General features: G+C 33.0%; 1 protein-coding gene across 4 annotated transcripts in view; it reads right to left on the bottom strand.

Annotated features, from left to right (window-relative positions):
• The window catches only part of Grip (Glutamate receptor interacting protein), a 196,927-nt gene extending 185,655 nt beyond the window's left edge, over window positions 1–11,272 (bottom strand). For all 4 annotated transcript variants that reach the window (XR_008404778.1, XR_008404779.1, XM_053746407.1 and 1 more), the window contains exon 1: window positions 11,149–11,272. The gene's annotated coding sequence lies outside the window, so the exon portion shown is untranslated. The remainder of the gene's footprint in view (window positions 1–11,148) is intronic.
• Window positions 11,273–17,204: the final 5,932 nt, after the last annotated feature.

The raw sequence follows: 17,204 nt of genomic DNA, 5'->3' as shown, positions 1-17,204 counted from the left end.
CAACGAAGTATAATGTGTAAATTAAAAAAATAAAATTTAGATGAAATTTAATCAGTCTGCGGTGCCCACGCATAGTAACATAAAGTTTCTAAACAAAACAAACTGTGCAGTTATCATTTAGTTTCAGTGATTCAACTAGAAAACTAGACACAATTAATGTAGATTTTGTTAGTTCATGTATGTGTATGCCAGTGGCAATGTCGATTCGTATTTAATCAAACTTTTGTTCGTAAACACATTTTGGATTTGAAAAAGCTTTATGAGAATATCTCTTCTCATAACCCCTATGGACAAGACAGCCAATTTTGGTATATTTTCCATTTTGGAAATGATCCTACGGTAGGTGCAACCGCTACTAGTTTAATAAATTATTTGAAATGAATTTAGACATTATGTTATTAAAACAATATAAAAACAAAGATTCCAGGGTAAATTGCGAATGTTCCGAGATAAAGCGTGAATAGTCTCAGGCCCCAACGAGAGCTGCCTTCGAGACATCCGCTTTATTAAACCGCGCTCAAGTGAAATACCACCTTGTAGCGCGCTGCAATATAAGTAATATATTTATCGACATTTTTCTAATACGAGTCCGCGCCATGAAAGAAATCACAATATGAGGAAAGTAGAGTAATCCATTATTTTCCTGTTATCAATGATGGATTGACAACGTTGTTGTTGCCAATCAGTGTATCTCTTCTTCTGTGGACTTTTTTCGTAGATCAGGTTAAGGTCTTATACCTAGTTGCATTATATAGTTCATTGAACATGCCTATATTATAAGATATTCTATTATTATGCGGATAACACGCTTGGTTTTATGTTTGGTATAAAAAATATATAAATATCTTTATTATATAATAAAGAGCTCAATAAACACTTCCATGTGGAGAAATACATGAAAAGAACGCAAAGTTTTCTTATAAGGCCGAAGTTAATACTTCGTCTAGAAATCAGTTTTCACCTTATGAATATTTTACGCGTTTATCGTTTTTGCCAGGTAAGCCGCTCTCTAACTTGCGAAAAGATATTGAACCTTATTTGTAGTAAAGATATGGTTTGAATTTGCCCAATGAGATGGATTTTTCATCTCCTCCGTTTTCGAAGGATTTCCATTTTGGTCTAATAATATCGATCTTCATTATATTGCTATCACCTGAATATAGGCAAATATAAACTAATTCAGTTTACCGGCGTTTTATGCGTTGTATCTGGGAGGTAGTCGTATATTTTGGTTTAGTTTTACACATACTTCGCAAGTTATATGCAAAAAATATAATATTTGTTTGTAGTTTTTACTTCTATTTTATTTAATTTGAACTCACGATGTAGGTCAAGATTCCATTCCCAGTAGAACTAATTGAGGATGACGAGAACGTGATGAGTTTACTGATATTTGTATGTTATGTAAATTGGTATTTACGTACATGCTTACCAATTGTAAAAAAGCACTCTGCCGCGTCTTTCCGTCTGTTAGCAATTAAACTAAAACTACTGCACGGATTTTGATTCGGATTTTACCAAAAGATAGTGTAATGCCAGAGGAAGGCTTAGGTGTATAATTTATTAAGTTTTTACTCGAACGAAGCCGGAACGGCCCTCTACTTTATTAGCATATAGATATTTTGTATTCTGCAAATCTGTTAATGTTTTATGGATAAAATAAAAATAAATATATAACTTTTTATACTTAATTTTGAAAATATTAGTCAGTTTTGATATTATAATGGAGTAGGTACTTTTTTATTACATACAGGGTTCATCTAGAAAAATACATATTAATTTAAGGAATTCGCATGTCGGAAACCGTTCCTATATGCACCATCAAGTCATACTTATCATAATAATATATCGAAATCTAAACTAAACATGTGTATAAAATTTCAACTCAATCAGTTTAAGATATGTGCTTCAAATTTGAATTGCAAGATTCTACCCAAGACATGGGTGTAGGGACATAGTGAGACATATGTGTTTCGCTATGTCCCTACTAGGTATGCCTAGTGACATTGCAAATTGATTAAAATCTTGTAAAATACACAAAGCTACGAATATAATCGATCCAAGTAGCCTCTTACATGTACTCAACCGGCGCATTTTCATTCAGCTTTGTCATGGCTCCCCGCAAAAAGCGCAATACCTATCACACTATTCATAGTTCACAATATAACATGTTTCCTATTGTATTCGAGAGACGGTGAATATTGCATTTCGAGCACAACACCGCGGTTCAGTTATATTAAACTGTTTTGTGTATTTTTCACAACAATGTAGCTTTATTATGGTATGGAAAAACAATCTGCTGCAAGAGCAGTGGTCAATGGTAATACCCTCTATCTCTCATCTCTGGATCTTTCTGGTTGCGTTCGCGGTTGTGAAGCCGCAAGACCCGAGGTAAGCGTAAAAAAACATTACAATTTTGAATATTCGGCTGTGATTTTACAACCGGCCGCCTGCCTGACGTCAACCCTCCTTGGGAATGCTATTGTTGCCTATCAGCTGCCAAGGCTGTGTGTCCTTAGTCGCCTCGTACGACATCTACGGGAGGATAGGAGTGGTCCTATTTTAGTGCGAAACCACACGCCACCACCAACATATAAAAATAATACATTTTACACTAATTAACTTTAAAATGTATCTACTCATCAATCATTATAAACATTCCATTCCCCAGTATAAACAACAGAAAAAACTTTTATATTTTTCACAAAGAAAATCTCAAAAATCTTAACCCTTTTCAACTGTCTCACACACAACAGCAGTGACACCACACATTCTTGCTCCCATTAATCCTGACACGCAAATTTAGCACGTATGTAAACTTAATTAAAGGCGAGTGTTTCCTGCTGTGTCGAAAACTCTTAAATTATAAATTAATTATTACGGAGGCACAGTCTTACGCGCTTGGTAATTGAATAAGATGTTTACTTGATGTTAAATGTAACAGTAAATGTTTTTTGTATGCTAATCTAATTGTACCTTTACGTAGGGGTAGAAATTTATATTTGTTAGTGGAAGAAGGGCGTAAATATGATATATATAATTATATTTTAAGTAGCTCTTCTTAAGATTAAACGAAAACCGGAAACGTCCTCGGAAATTTCCGAGAGATATTTAGAAAATTGTGTTAATTTTCTAGGGAACAAATATTCGACAATGAAAGATACATTGTATATCTTATCTCACTAATAACAAATTTGAAGATTTATTGAACACATTTATTACAAGATTAAATAGGTATAGATATCATTAATTATAATTCAAACATTTTCCAATGTTAATAAATTATTGAAACAAAATAATTACGCTACTCTCATAGGCTTTATTTTTAATACTGTCTAAAATAAAGCGTCTCGTCTGTGAAAACATTTCAGCTTGTCAAAAAAGATTTTATAAAAACATGTTTTGTTCATTTTCATGATTAAAACTGTTTCGAAAAAAGTTCAACGAATGAAATGCTTGTTAAACATATGATATTTAAATTTAAGGCAAAGTGTTACATTAAACAATTACTCGAATACGAGTGATTATATTTTTTTACTTATTTTTGGTATTTTATTTTATAAAAAAAAAATCTGAAAAATATTTTCAAACAAATACATATATGATCCAAAGTATACATCGGTTACGGCTAAATATCGTAGTGCGGCTAGACCTAGGTTTAGCCGACTAGACTTGGGTGCAGTCTGTCACCGTAGGTTATATCTAGGTATAGCCTAATTATTGTGGGCTAGACCTCGTTTTAGCCATAATCAATTTGGCTTCAGTCGGTCGCAGTTGGTTTCACCTAGGTATGTATAGCATGCTTTTCTTTGGCTAGACCTAAGTTTACCCGTTATTATCCGGGTAGACTACACCTAAATGTAACCAACTGAAATCGGCTGTACCTATGTCTAGCCGGCTGAACCTAAATCTACGGAGTTTAGTCGCAACATAACAATTAACATGAACTTTTTATAACTTGTACTTGTCTTGTTGTTGTGTTGTCTTAGCCACTGGTAGGCCCCTTATTTTTCCACTCATCTCGATCCAAAGCAGTCTGGACATACTTTTAAAAATATGTTGAGGTCGTTCCACCTCAACACATTTTTAAAATTTAATTCCACTCCACTTATATATTTTTAATTCCACTGCTTGGTCTGCCTCTACCTCTTCATCCCTCGGGTACCCAAAAAGTATCATCAACTAACCGATAAAAATTTCAAATTCAAATCATCTCAGAAATTTATACACGTAACAAACGCGGACCGTACGGGTGTTTGCGCTCATCACTAATAATTACACGACAGTTAAATAAACTAACAGATTCATTTGTTTATTGTTAAGTTTTGTCCTACATGCGAATGTTTAAGGGTCAGATACAAAAACCTTTCTGAGGGACAGAAAGACAAGTGTCCATTCAATTATTAAGCACGCAGACCTCGCCCGTGATGTTATTCGAGCCTCTAACATTTGCAAGCTTTTGTCCGGGCGCACTTTATAAGGGTCTAGTGGATAATGTTTTTACTGACTCAATGATAAAGAATTGGCGAGTCTGTCAAAAAAATTTCTTTCAAAATCTGAAATACTATTTATTGATATAAAAATGGATGATCGTAATCATTAACAAGTACAATCAACACATTTACATGTTACGGCAGCGATACAAGAAACTACTTTATATTCTCTTCTAATATTTCCAATACAGTCACTGGCCTTTCTTATGGATGGATATAGATTGACGTGTGGTTCCGCCTTAGAATAGGACCACTCCATATCCTGTCGTGGATGTCGTGTGATATAACTAAGAGACGCAGTTTTAGCATGATATGCAAAAATAGCATTCTCAAGGAGGATTGAAGTCAAGCCGGTCGTAAAATCTCAGCAAAATCTACATTTATGGTCACAGCCTCGAATGTAAACGGGAACACGTGAAGATGTTATAGCGGATAGTGTAGGAGATGGAGAAAAAAAAATTAACATTTGTAGTTTCGTTTCCTGAATCATCTTCTAACTTAGACCACATACCATCGACAAGGGTTGACAATACACATACAACACTAGTCTTACCCAGCGTTTAAATATTCCAACTGACTAATGCAAAGGAGATTCCTTTAATTGTCAGCCCTTGGAATAATGAAAGACACGCGTGAATTCGTTCTATTGCGCAGGCTTACTCGGCTAATTAAACATGAAGAGCAGTAGTTTCCAACCCGAGATGAAAATATTCTAAACTTGATATCAATAGTCATAAACTTGATAAGTCGGTATATTTTCTTTATTCTGTGTTTTTGTGTTTGTGTGATGTGTAATTTTGCTTTTATGAAACTTATGTATGACATTTTTAAACATTGTATCGTGACTTAATCTATACTATTATTATAAAGAGGTAGATACCTCTTTATAGCGTTTGTGAGGTTGTATGTATGAGGCGTAATCTCCGAAACTATGGAACCGATTTTAAAAATTTTTACACCATTAGAAAGGTACATTATCCAAGATAGCTATAGGCTATATTTTATCTCAAAATTCCCATGAGAGCAAAGCCCCGGGCAACATCTAATATTGAATAAATTCGGTTTCTTTATTAATATTAGGTATTTTCAGTTTGAAAGGTGACATCGATTGCGTTCTTAACCATGTCGATTTTAAAATTCTTAACTTTAAAATCATTATGTAACAGAATACAGTGATTAAAAAAAAACGCTGATAGCTCAATTTATGGACTAGACTGGACGTAATGGAATGTCCCGAAAATGTGTAGTCTGCACGGAGACGACACATGGTGTTCGGCGGCGCACGAAGTTGGCAACTCGCACGGAGTTGCCCATGGCTCAGCGTTCACAGAGGGATGCGGGAACTAATCGCCCGACGACCGTGTAGTTTTCTAATCGAAGAGAAAACTACGATCCTTACGAATACCACTTCTTTAGCTTCCGATTGTAAATGAGAGAAATTGATAAAAATATGATGGTGGCACTTTCTTTTCGAGTAATCTGTAACTGTAATCAGTACTGCTGTCAGATTTTATAGTAGTAAATCCTATGATCAATGTCCTATGTAGATGTCTAAAGGCATCTACCGCCTGACTACCTACCGCGTCTAGTGGCAAGTACCTACGTAATCGTATACAGTTTAAAGTATTAACCAAACTTGGTTTCCTCATGATGCAAACGGTGATCTATGAAAAATATTTTATACATAAAGTCAGATTGCTATACAAACTTACGTGGCATGAGCAGGATTCTAACCTGGGACCTTTTGATCACAGGCGGACGGTCTTAATCACTTAACCATTGTGACAATAGTGCGCCAGGAGTGCTGTCGTAAACTTGTAGCCTTTCTTTATTTGTTACTGCCGTGTATACCTACGTTACATTTATATACATATGGATGTACCTTATATGGAAGACAAAATATCTTTAAAATGTCTTTAGGTAAATGCGTATTGGAATTTTAAGGTGCTCACGTAAGCACGGTACACAGAGTTGGCGGAAAAACTCGGTTGTGTAATTGGGAAATTTTCGTATGCTATTTTTAACCATATTCGTTTGAGGTTTGATTCTGTTTGACCTTTATAATATCGTTCATACTTTTTCTGATATTATCACGGCGTCAGCACGGTTTTGTTAGTGATTATCTCTTTCAGTTTTCCTTCATTATATAATATATTTTTGTTTTTTTTTTTTCTGATAAATGTCTGTCTGAAAAAGAAAAACTTATTTATTAGCGAGTAACCTACTCAGTTGGTTTACGGTTTTAAAATTAATATTCATCTTTTCAATTGGATGTACTCTTTTTGGATTTTTTATAAATAATGACATTAAGGTGAATTTCACTAGTCAACTTTGACGGTAATATTAACCCGCGCAAAAAACGCAAAGTAGGTACGCTGTTTTGTTCAAACGTCAGCGACACGCATGTCCAAGTCAACGTCAAAGTTGACTGGTGTAAGTCATCCTTAATGTCTATACTCGAAACAATTAATCATAAAAATAAAACTGACATAGAAATATTGTGTTGGAAATATCTCTGCTCTTCAGTATTAAACTGAAGGGCAATTTGAAGCATCGTAAAACCCGTCACAAACGTGAAATAAAAACAAAGCGACAGGCGTTTCTATTACTCAATTCTTATTTATAGAAATGATAAATTTATGATAATCCGTTAAGTATAGTTTAGACCCGATAATTAATAAAAAATATTAAGCGAACTCTGGGCTCTGACGCTCAACGGCTGAGGAAGAAACCAGCAATACGCTGAAATGAGACATGTAGACTCTTCCCTCTCTACATCTCTCATTTGAGCGCAACGGATTATCATGAATTTATCATTTCTATAAATAAGAGTTAAGAGATTAGAAACGATATCGATCGAAAATTCATGATCTTCATGTTGAGTTTCAAACACTTTTTACTTCTTATATCCGAAACTAAAAATGCGTCAGCTACTATCGATCTATATCGATCTAGATCCCTTTAAACTTGAAGAAATTCCAAAAATAGGATTCCAAGAAAGGTTGACGGGCCGAAAATCCAATAACATGAACGATATTGCCAACAAGAGTGATGTAACTTCGTTATTTCCCAGTTCTCATGAACTGGAAAAGTCATACAGCATAAATTCTGCTTAGGCTACAAAAATTCGCCGCGCCTGTCGCTTTGTTTTTATTTCACGTTTGTGACGGGTTTTACGATGCTTCAAATTGCTCTTCAGTATTAAAGCAGAGATATTTCCAACACAATATTTCTATGTCAGTTTTATTTTTATGATTAATTGTTTCGAGTATCGACATTAAGGATGACTTACACCAGTCAACTTTGACGTTGACTTGGACATGCGTGCCGCTGACGTTTGAACAAAACAGCGTACCTACTTTGCGGTTTTTTGCGCGGGTTAATATTACCGTCAAAGTTGACTGGTGCAATTCATATTTATGTCATTATTTATAAAAAATCCAAAGAGAGTACATCCATTTGAAAAGATGAATATTAATATTAAAACCGTAAACCAACTGAGTGGATTACTCGCAAATAAATAAGCTTTTCTTTTTCAGACAGACATTTATCAGAAAAAAAATGTTTGCACTGCACTTACGTAACTAATAGCCAACCATTACATAGGGCGTTATTTTTCATATAAAAACTTTTTCAGTTTGTTTTTGCTTTGCCATTCAAGTGTCTGAGTCTGGGTTGAGTAGCGGTGTCAATGTCACAAAATATAAAAATCATAGAACTCAATACTGAAATAAAAATACATTTTCCGCGACCGTGTAAACGCTGCTAAATACAGTGTACATAAAATTACTAATATAGTAAATTTTTATTTGAAGCAAATGTGTGTCTATTATATACAGATAATACAAATAGAGTATCACGTCTTTATTCCCCACGGGACATTGGCCCGAGATGTCCCGTGGGGTTCCAAAGCTCAAATGCCACGTTTAGCTAGCTTCATGGCACTGGATAGCAGGTTTAATGGTGGAATTGAAAGTAAATATTGTCAGATTTCTAATTCATCGCCTACAAGAAGATTTTTTCTTTGTGGCTTCTTCCCTTGATTGCCTTTTGCAATCTATGTACGAAAAGAAGCGACTAGTTTTTAAATATTTTATTACTACTATAGTATTACCACGATATAGACACACGAAAATAGTGTAACATTTCTTCCAAATCACGTAAAGGCCAAACATGGCTTTAAGTAATTAAATATTTTGTGATCATTATATCAGCTGTTATAATTATATTCTGAAATAATTCAACGTTAATTTTATTTGTAAAAAAATGCTTACCGAATACAATAAGATAAAAATAATAAAATAAGTATAAATATGACAATGACATTATTTAAAAAGGTTAGTTCTGTGTTCTCCATAATTTAGTAATGGTGTCAATACAGTCGAGAGAGACCTATTTTTAGAAGTACCTGCCGGAAATGGCATGGCAAGCAATGTGGGATGGGTTAACGTATAATACGCGGTCGACGTCGTTTTATAACGTGCTTTTATAATTATTACAATAATATAAAAATAATAATCGCTTTTAAAAATATTTTAAATAACGATATTAAGCGAGAAACTGAACCACTATTAAATCAGTTCAGTGTTACTTTTCAGCGTTCTGAAATGCATGAAAATTTAAGTTTATATCTTTGAAAAGCATAACCTTGAAAAAGGTACTGCGATTGATGTGATAAATTGCATGAATATGTATTAGGTACTGAATTAACTTATTGTTTAATTAAATTCGAATATGTGAATATGTGTAAATAAATCTGTCTACTTTACAAAAGGAATTTTGTGTAGTACTAATTAATAGTTACATACACATACATACACACAGACACAATAAATTCCTAATAATTCCTTTTACAATAAATTCCTAATTATAAACACCAAAATGATTACGAGAACATATGAGCGAAATCAGAATTATTAAAACCCGTGAATGCTCTGAGGCTAATTGACAAATAAAAAATAGCAAGACAACATTTAACAACTTAACAATTTTTTAATGATGAAATAAAAAGCAACAATTTCAATCGAGCCTTGATTGCCCGGGTAATTAAAAAAGGTTGCTTCGGTGGGTCATTTTAATTGTTCCGTGTTATAACAATTTTTTTGCTCATTTGAGCAAAAAAATTGGTTATTACAAATGTTATACGTTTGAGTATAAGATTTTTCATCGCGTTTAATTGTTTTCTATTGAATATATCATAACGAATTTTACAAAATCATTAAAAATAATGTAGCGATTGCTAATGTTTAAAACTAATTCAATCAATTTATTGTCATGTTTGAAATAGATGAAAGAGGTCAAGTGACGCATGCAGATATAAGATGCATGTATTATATTACTTCTTCATTGAAGAGCTCATCTTACAGAACCAATTCAATTTAACTGTGCTTCTAATGCTTTGATTGAATGTTTCTGGCTTGTGTCAAACTAAATAATTAGTCTTTGTGAATGAATGTATGATTGATTGAATTAAATGGTTTATTTGCTAAATATGTAAACATATACATATTTGCTGCTGAATATATGAGTTTCTTTCTTTCTTCTTTCTTTCTTTCTTTCTATCAGAAAACTGTGCATACAGATATAGTAAGCAACTGCACGTAAATGTGATTGTATTTTAAAAGTAGATACCTTTATCACTATCGGCATTTTTAATTATTTTCTTGTTTTCTTATTTATCCCTTCTTTCAGTTGTATTTTTATTGTTATATATTTGTAATCAACTATATGATATTATGTATTTATTCGTCATTCATCGGAGGCACGTGTTTTCAATTTTATTCATGATGGATGATAATCCATCATGAATAAAATTTACTCAAAACTAGAGAAAACCTTATTACGGCACGCTAAAATTTAATAATGTACAATAAATTTTAAATAAAATAAAAAATGGTTTATTTAATAAAAACCAAAAATAGACTATAAAAAATATATACATACGCATTTACTTTTATTACCTGCATGAGTATATACTTTTTAGAATCCGATTTATGTCCAATCCTTGACTTTAAGGGCAGACCTTATTATTTTTATTTATATGTCACCTCGAGTTTCGAGGTAAAACAAGATGACTAGGGTTTTTTTGATCTTTTATACGGTCCCGTTCTTTTGATCGTGACTTTTCACCGTTTTCACATTTTTTTACGTCAAGTATTTTTTTGTTTTGCTGACTTTGACGCCGTTACTACATTTTCGTACATCTTGTGTTTTGCTATCATCATATCGATTACAATAAAATCAATATTTTTTTCTCTTTTTGAGCAAAGGTTTGGTCAGTGAACATGGTTAAACGTGTTAGTAAGATATGTTAATACAAATAATTGTCTGTCTATAGACACTAGACCTTCAAAAACTTCTTGCATACAATGTAGTAAGAACGGAGAAGGACATATACCTATCATCCCGGAAAAATGAAGATACTACTGAGAAATTCACGCCGGCGAAGCCGCGGGCAAAAGTTAGTAACAAATAAAACACTAAAAATAAATAATTTATCCCGCTTTTGTATTTTCACGTAAGTACAATATAAAAATAACTAATAATACTTGTATCATAAAATTATAAATGTCCAAACATTTTTGTCTACTCTAATCACCAAGCAACTAAAACTTTCGAGAATCCATACATATTCAAAACGATCCATAGCACTCACCTTTGAATAAAAATCCAGCTGTGACACTCACTACACTATCGTCACTGACACTTCGAACTTCGAAAATCGTAGACGCAATCGACAGCGGGCCACGAGGCACGTCCGCACGCCTCCGCGAGCGAAGAGATACTGAATTGGGCGACAAGGGGTGTTCAACCTCGTCTCGTTAATAAGTGGAAATCACGTTCCGTTTTTCAGTTAAAAAATATTTTGCGATACAGTGGACAGCCGGCTAGGAAACATTTCAATGGACACGCTTTATTAAAATGAACCAGTAAAAAAATTAAACAAATCATTAATTCTCCCATTTGTATTTTCGAATATAGTTATTTCTATAACAGATTAAAAATAAAAAATAAGGATTCATACCATAGATTCATATTGGTTATTAAAACTTTTTTGTTTTCAGCTTATAATCCGTAGCCTCGCGTGTAACACTCGTAGGCATCGTAGCACACTATGATTAACTCTACGAATAACTCCAAGGTTTTAAAAACGTATGTTGTAATCGTTATATACTATATATAATGGACAATGGCCTTCACAGCCGCAATAAGTCGAAGCTCAGGGTCTGCTTTTTACATTTTTCTTCACACGGTCTTCTGTATCCTTAGTAGTCAGACTATAGGCATGCATAACTTCCTTGACAACGCCATGTCAGCACTTATTGGGTTTGCCCCTTCCACCAGGCACGGGCGGCAACTGCAAGGCGTAACTTCTCTATCATTATTATTATAAGTTATCACTGTAATCACTCCATCTGGCCTAGCGTCGCGCCGCGTTTTACGGCATTCCGTCACTCACCTAGGATGCCGGGGTAGCATGTCGACGTTGTCTGAATGATTACAAAGACATGTCGTCGTCGCTCAAGCATCAAACCCATTGAAGCATAAACAGGATAATGTCGTAATTCTGAGGTCAAAAGAGTATAGTACTTTGAAGTCACCTTTGATATATTTCATATTTCCTTGAAAAAACTGGTGGCTTGCCGCGTATTTTTATTTTATTTTTTATAATGTCTAGGTAAGTTTTGCATGTGTTTTTGCGCATTTATGGGCATGGCCTATACACAGGCAAGTAAAACGGGCAAGTAGCTGGCATATGCAACGATTTATAACTTTGGCATGGCATGTCATGCGTTGCATGCGTATACAGTGACACAAGCCGATAGCTGGCATGCAAGTATGTAAGCGACTTACGGATAATGTTCTTAGTCAATATAGTACAATCGGTAAGTCGATAATTTCTAAGAAAATAATTATTGTAAGATTTTTTATACAAACAAAAATGAGAAACCACGAAAATAACAATTAGATGGATGCATTGTGTCAGGGGAGATAAGAGGACGTCGGGGGTGGAATTAAGTACATCTTAATGGGGAATTATGAAAAGAACAGACATAGGTATTAGCCTCGTCCTCAAATAATAGGATAAGGTAAGAAAGATGATGATGAGAAACTACCAAATTAAGATCAATTTAGAATTATTTAATACCTATGCCGTGTGTTTACTATGTGTATTCATAAAAAAATTACAGTGGTATTGCCTGAGTGAGTCTCTGCAGCAAAACTATTTTGAGTAGATTAGATGATTAATTTTCATTTTGGTGACTATTGGAAGTCCCTTATATTATTAGAAACACTAGAGAAAAAATACTGTGATAATGACAATGCTTTTAATGATAAGACAATAATAAAATCACACATTTTTGGACTCATTCATAACGCTTCAAAATTTTCGTTTTTTTTATGGTTGAGTATCATAATATAATGATCTAGCGGCATTGTTACAGTCTATGAATGATCATTATGATCTATCTAAATAAATTAGATATATCTATATAGGTATATAGATAAATCTATATTTTTTTAATTTTCTGACCTGTCATCTACCTTATTGCAGATTACGAAAATCTAACGACATAGATTTTTTTGGTTATTATCCATAAATCCGTTATTCAGTTTAAAGTTCAAGTTGCTCATATATTTTGATTAATTAATTAATCAGCGGTCTTAATTTTTTTTTACACTATGATGTATGGATCGTGTGAGGCGAGATAATTTGTTGTGAACTCCCAGCCTAACTCATATTTCCATTTTTTTACGCGTTGACAAACCCCTGGGAAATATTCACGATAGATGTAAAACGTGTCATTTTGTAAACGTTTCCAAATATTCGGGGAGATCAATGGTTACATACCGGCAGTACTATATTGGTTGGGGAAAACGCTTATTCCAATTTATTATATTCTCGTGAGAAAATTCAAACATAATATAACGGCTTATAAAATTGTAATAAACAAAAAATAAAACATTATAGGGATCTTTCATTTGGTATTATATTCACAATAGAGACTATTCAATGGCGTCGAATCGATATTTAGTAATAATCTTTTAACTAAAAATCAATAATTTGATTTGTAGATACTTGTAATATAAATTTTTGTAAAATTTTAAATATAATATTATTTTTTTAAAAAGGTACATTTTTTTTTAAATAAATATCTTATTATTAAGAAGATTGGATATTTGGATGTGTGCTACTTATTCCTTGCTCAGTTTCCTAAGATTAGTAGCCATTTTGAAAAGAATATCTTACTAAAATGCACATTGTTGTAATTGTTAATAATTCATTGATTCTGAAATGTTGGTCTCTATCTCAGTTGAATTGGAATGAAATTAATTATCAATTATTGAATTTCTTACAACGAATTTCGCGTTAATTGAAAAATGTAGTTCAATTTATTACTTTGGTTTCGTTAAATTACAACATGAAGAATGTAATAATATTATACTGGAAATTAATGTATAATTCAATCGCCTTATTTTGTAATTTATTATTTTTAAATAATTTGTATCGTTACAATGTGGTTTGGAATTAAATTAAATACAAATCAATATGCATTTTTTGTTAATTATCCAAAGAATTACACTTTTATTTTTTCTCTTAGTTTTTTTAAATGTATATATACTTTTACTTATTTATTTATTTATTATAAGCAACAGCAATTCTTTAAAATAATTTACAGTTGTTATTATTATAGAGAGTTATATGTTAATGAACAAGTGCAGATAAAAAAATATCTTCGTCCAGCACCTTCCGCTACATCTATTTTCTAGCAAAATTTGGACCAATGTTTGGTCAGTTTTACAAATATGCTTCTTCACCAATATTTGACCAATGGCTGAATAGTTTTACAAACATGGCTACAACCAAGGTAAACGTCTCACAAACATTTGACCAAAGGCTAGGGTTGGCAGCTCGCCAATAATCATGAATCATAGCACGCGGCGCAAACCGCCGACAATTTGTCAGCCTTACAAGTCCGTGTTCGTGTAGTACACTTGAAGGCATTACAAATGTAGTTGGAAGATCATAAATACATGGAAAATAAAGTACTTAAAGGAAATCGGTAGAAAAAATGTTTAAAACACCATGGAGTGCTTCAAAAAGGCGTGAAGAGTCGACACCCGCGTGTGATTGTCTTGGTGTTGTACATGTCCCTAGGCTACGGTGAACACTTCCCTTCGGATGGGCCACAAACCTATGTACGTAATTGCTTAGCAATACAAAAAAACCTAGACTAAATACAACTAGACAAAATTGTCAATTTGTTTATAAATAAAATTAAATACCTAGATTAATCTCCCGTACATGAAAGTGGCCTACAATTGACTATCTCTAACTAAAGACTGCATCGAAATACGTTGCGTGGTTTAAAAGAAGGAGGCTCAGAAACAGACAGAGGCGGAAATAACTTTATTTTATACTATATAGCTAAGAGATAGGATTATCGAAAAAAAGAGTAATAGTGATTAAGTACTTGCCTTAATTTGCTGTTAAAACGAAATAAATAAATATATTTATTTGCATATTTTGTACCAGTTTTTATGCCATCAAGTATACTACTAAAGTACACAAGACTCTCGGGTATTGACTTTAGCGTGTCAGTGACGGATTCTCTTTTATTACCAAAGTTGTTTTTATTTACGTGTCTTTTACTTGTATTGAACTTGCCATGGATAAACGTCGCTGTGCAAATTCCTTTTAGTCTGACAAAAGTCTTCGGCGCGTGGTAGAAAAGCGAACTAATGTCTAGGCTATCATTATTTTTTGTTTTGAACGTAGGTGGCGGCCTCACTAATCTTTACCCACTAACCTCTAACATCTGTCGAGAATGTTAAAAAAGAGCAAATATTGTTATTGACTCAAATATTCAATGAAATTGTTCTAAATTCTATATGAAAGAAATTTCTTACAAGAATATTTTTGGTTTTTTACTATTTATGAAAAAAAAAAAAGATTTCATTTGTTAAAAGAGGTATCTACCTGATTGTGTTATAAATGGTGTTTGTTTTCTCTAAGAACTACCCGTTTTATTAATAAAAAGGTTAAGGCATGTTTAGGCTTTAGGCTTTAAACTAAAACGTGTTTTGTCACTACCGCACGTTATAATATTAAAAATAGACAGAAAGAGACAAAACATGCTTAGGTAAAGATAAGATTATATATACGATTTATATATAACTTCACACAATGCTGCTTATATCTATATACAATGAGATAAACGATGGTTTTCAGATTCAATAGAAATCAAAAGACGATTTTCCTGTTCTTCCTTACAAAAGTACATGAATTTGATTAGTAAGGTGGGCACGTACGTCGATAACACTTCCTGAGACCGATACGCGTTTATTTTTATTACAGGTCATCTCTTTTATTGCAGTCTTAGCTTTTGGGTGGAGATTGACTTGGAACTTGTAATTCTTGTAATACATTTTCTACAAACTCAATCTTAGAAATCATTTATCTATAAGTATATGTCGGATTGTTAGATTGAACGTAACTACTAGCGCCATCTAGTTTGTGGTTCCCCTGCGTGCTGTTTTCGATACCTCTCTCCGACATATAAATGACGGACGAGATCATTTGATAGGATTAGTATCTTGAAGTACAGGGTGAACTTGAAACTTGATTCCTGTGTATGATAGCTATGATTCTGAGAAAGGTAAGCTATCTACTAATAATTCTGAAATTCCAACTTCACTGAAACTGCTGAAACTCAATCTAATCAAACTCTGTGAAATATCCAGTAGAGTTATGCTACAAATTATTATGCTGTTATTTACTAACTACAAAAACCCTCCATTTTTTTTCTTCAGAACAAAAATCAGGCGCATCTAGGTACTTCTGCAATCGCGCCGGCGGCATTATGTTCTCACAGGCAATTTCGTCACGTCAAATTTTAAATGATACAATATTTTTCAAAAAGTGCTGAGAAGTAACTATCATCGCGTTGAAATTTCATATATTTCAATCACAAAGGAGTTGAACTTGTGCAAGTTCAACTAATGCATGATTCAATGGACACATATGCAAATCATCAATTGGATACACAAGTGCACACTGAAATGCATCGCAGTCGACGGATGTGCAAATAAATGCAATTAGAACGTGGCGCGTGTGAGAAATATCTTCAGAGGTTAGCCGGTGGTGCAAGGATTATGATAAGAGCGGGTTTCTTGACGCATAGATATAATAATAATTATAAATAAATAATCTTTATTTCAAACTTTGCAATCCATTAAAATTGAGAAATAATTCACAGACTTACATTATGATTATTATGATTATGAGCCACACAAAAATTACTAACTGCCTCTCTTCTGACATTTTGTTCAGACTACAATTTGCTCAAAACTATAGCTCTATTATCACATGTATAGATATTCTGATTTACAGTTAAGTTTACAGTATTTATACTATATATATAATTAATGTCGTAAATTGGCAAGTAATGGGTATTGTATATAACCAACCACTGCATTAATGTGTATATATATATATATATATGCCAATTTACAACATTTATAAATCTTCTCTCCCATATAATAAAATAAAAAGAATTTAATAGTGATAAATATAAGTTTATTAAATTAAAACAAAAGTGCAACATTATTTCATATCAGCAACAAAATGTTTGCAACTTGGACCACACAAGACATTTGTCGTCGAGAGAAGCTCAAGGAAACCGCACGACTTGAGCTTTTAGTCAA

Source organism: Plodia interpunctella, chromosome 6 (genome assembly GCF_027563975.2).
Source record: "Plodia interpunctella isolate USDA-ARS_2022_Savannah chromosome 6, ilPloInte3.2, whole genome shotgun sequence".
Lineage (NCBI taxonomy): Eukaryota > Metazoa > Arthropoda > Insecta > Lepidoptera > Pyralidae > Plodia > Plodia interpunctella.
This window is presented reverse-complemented; position numbering and strand designations above follow the sequence as displayed.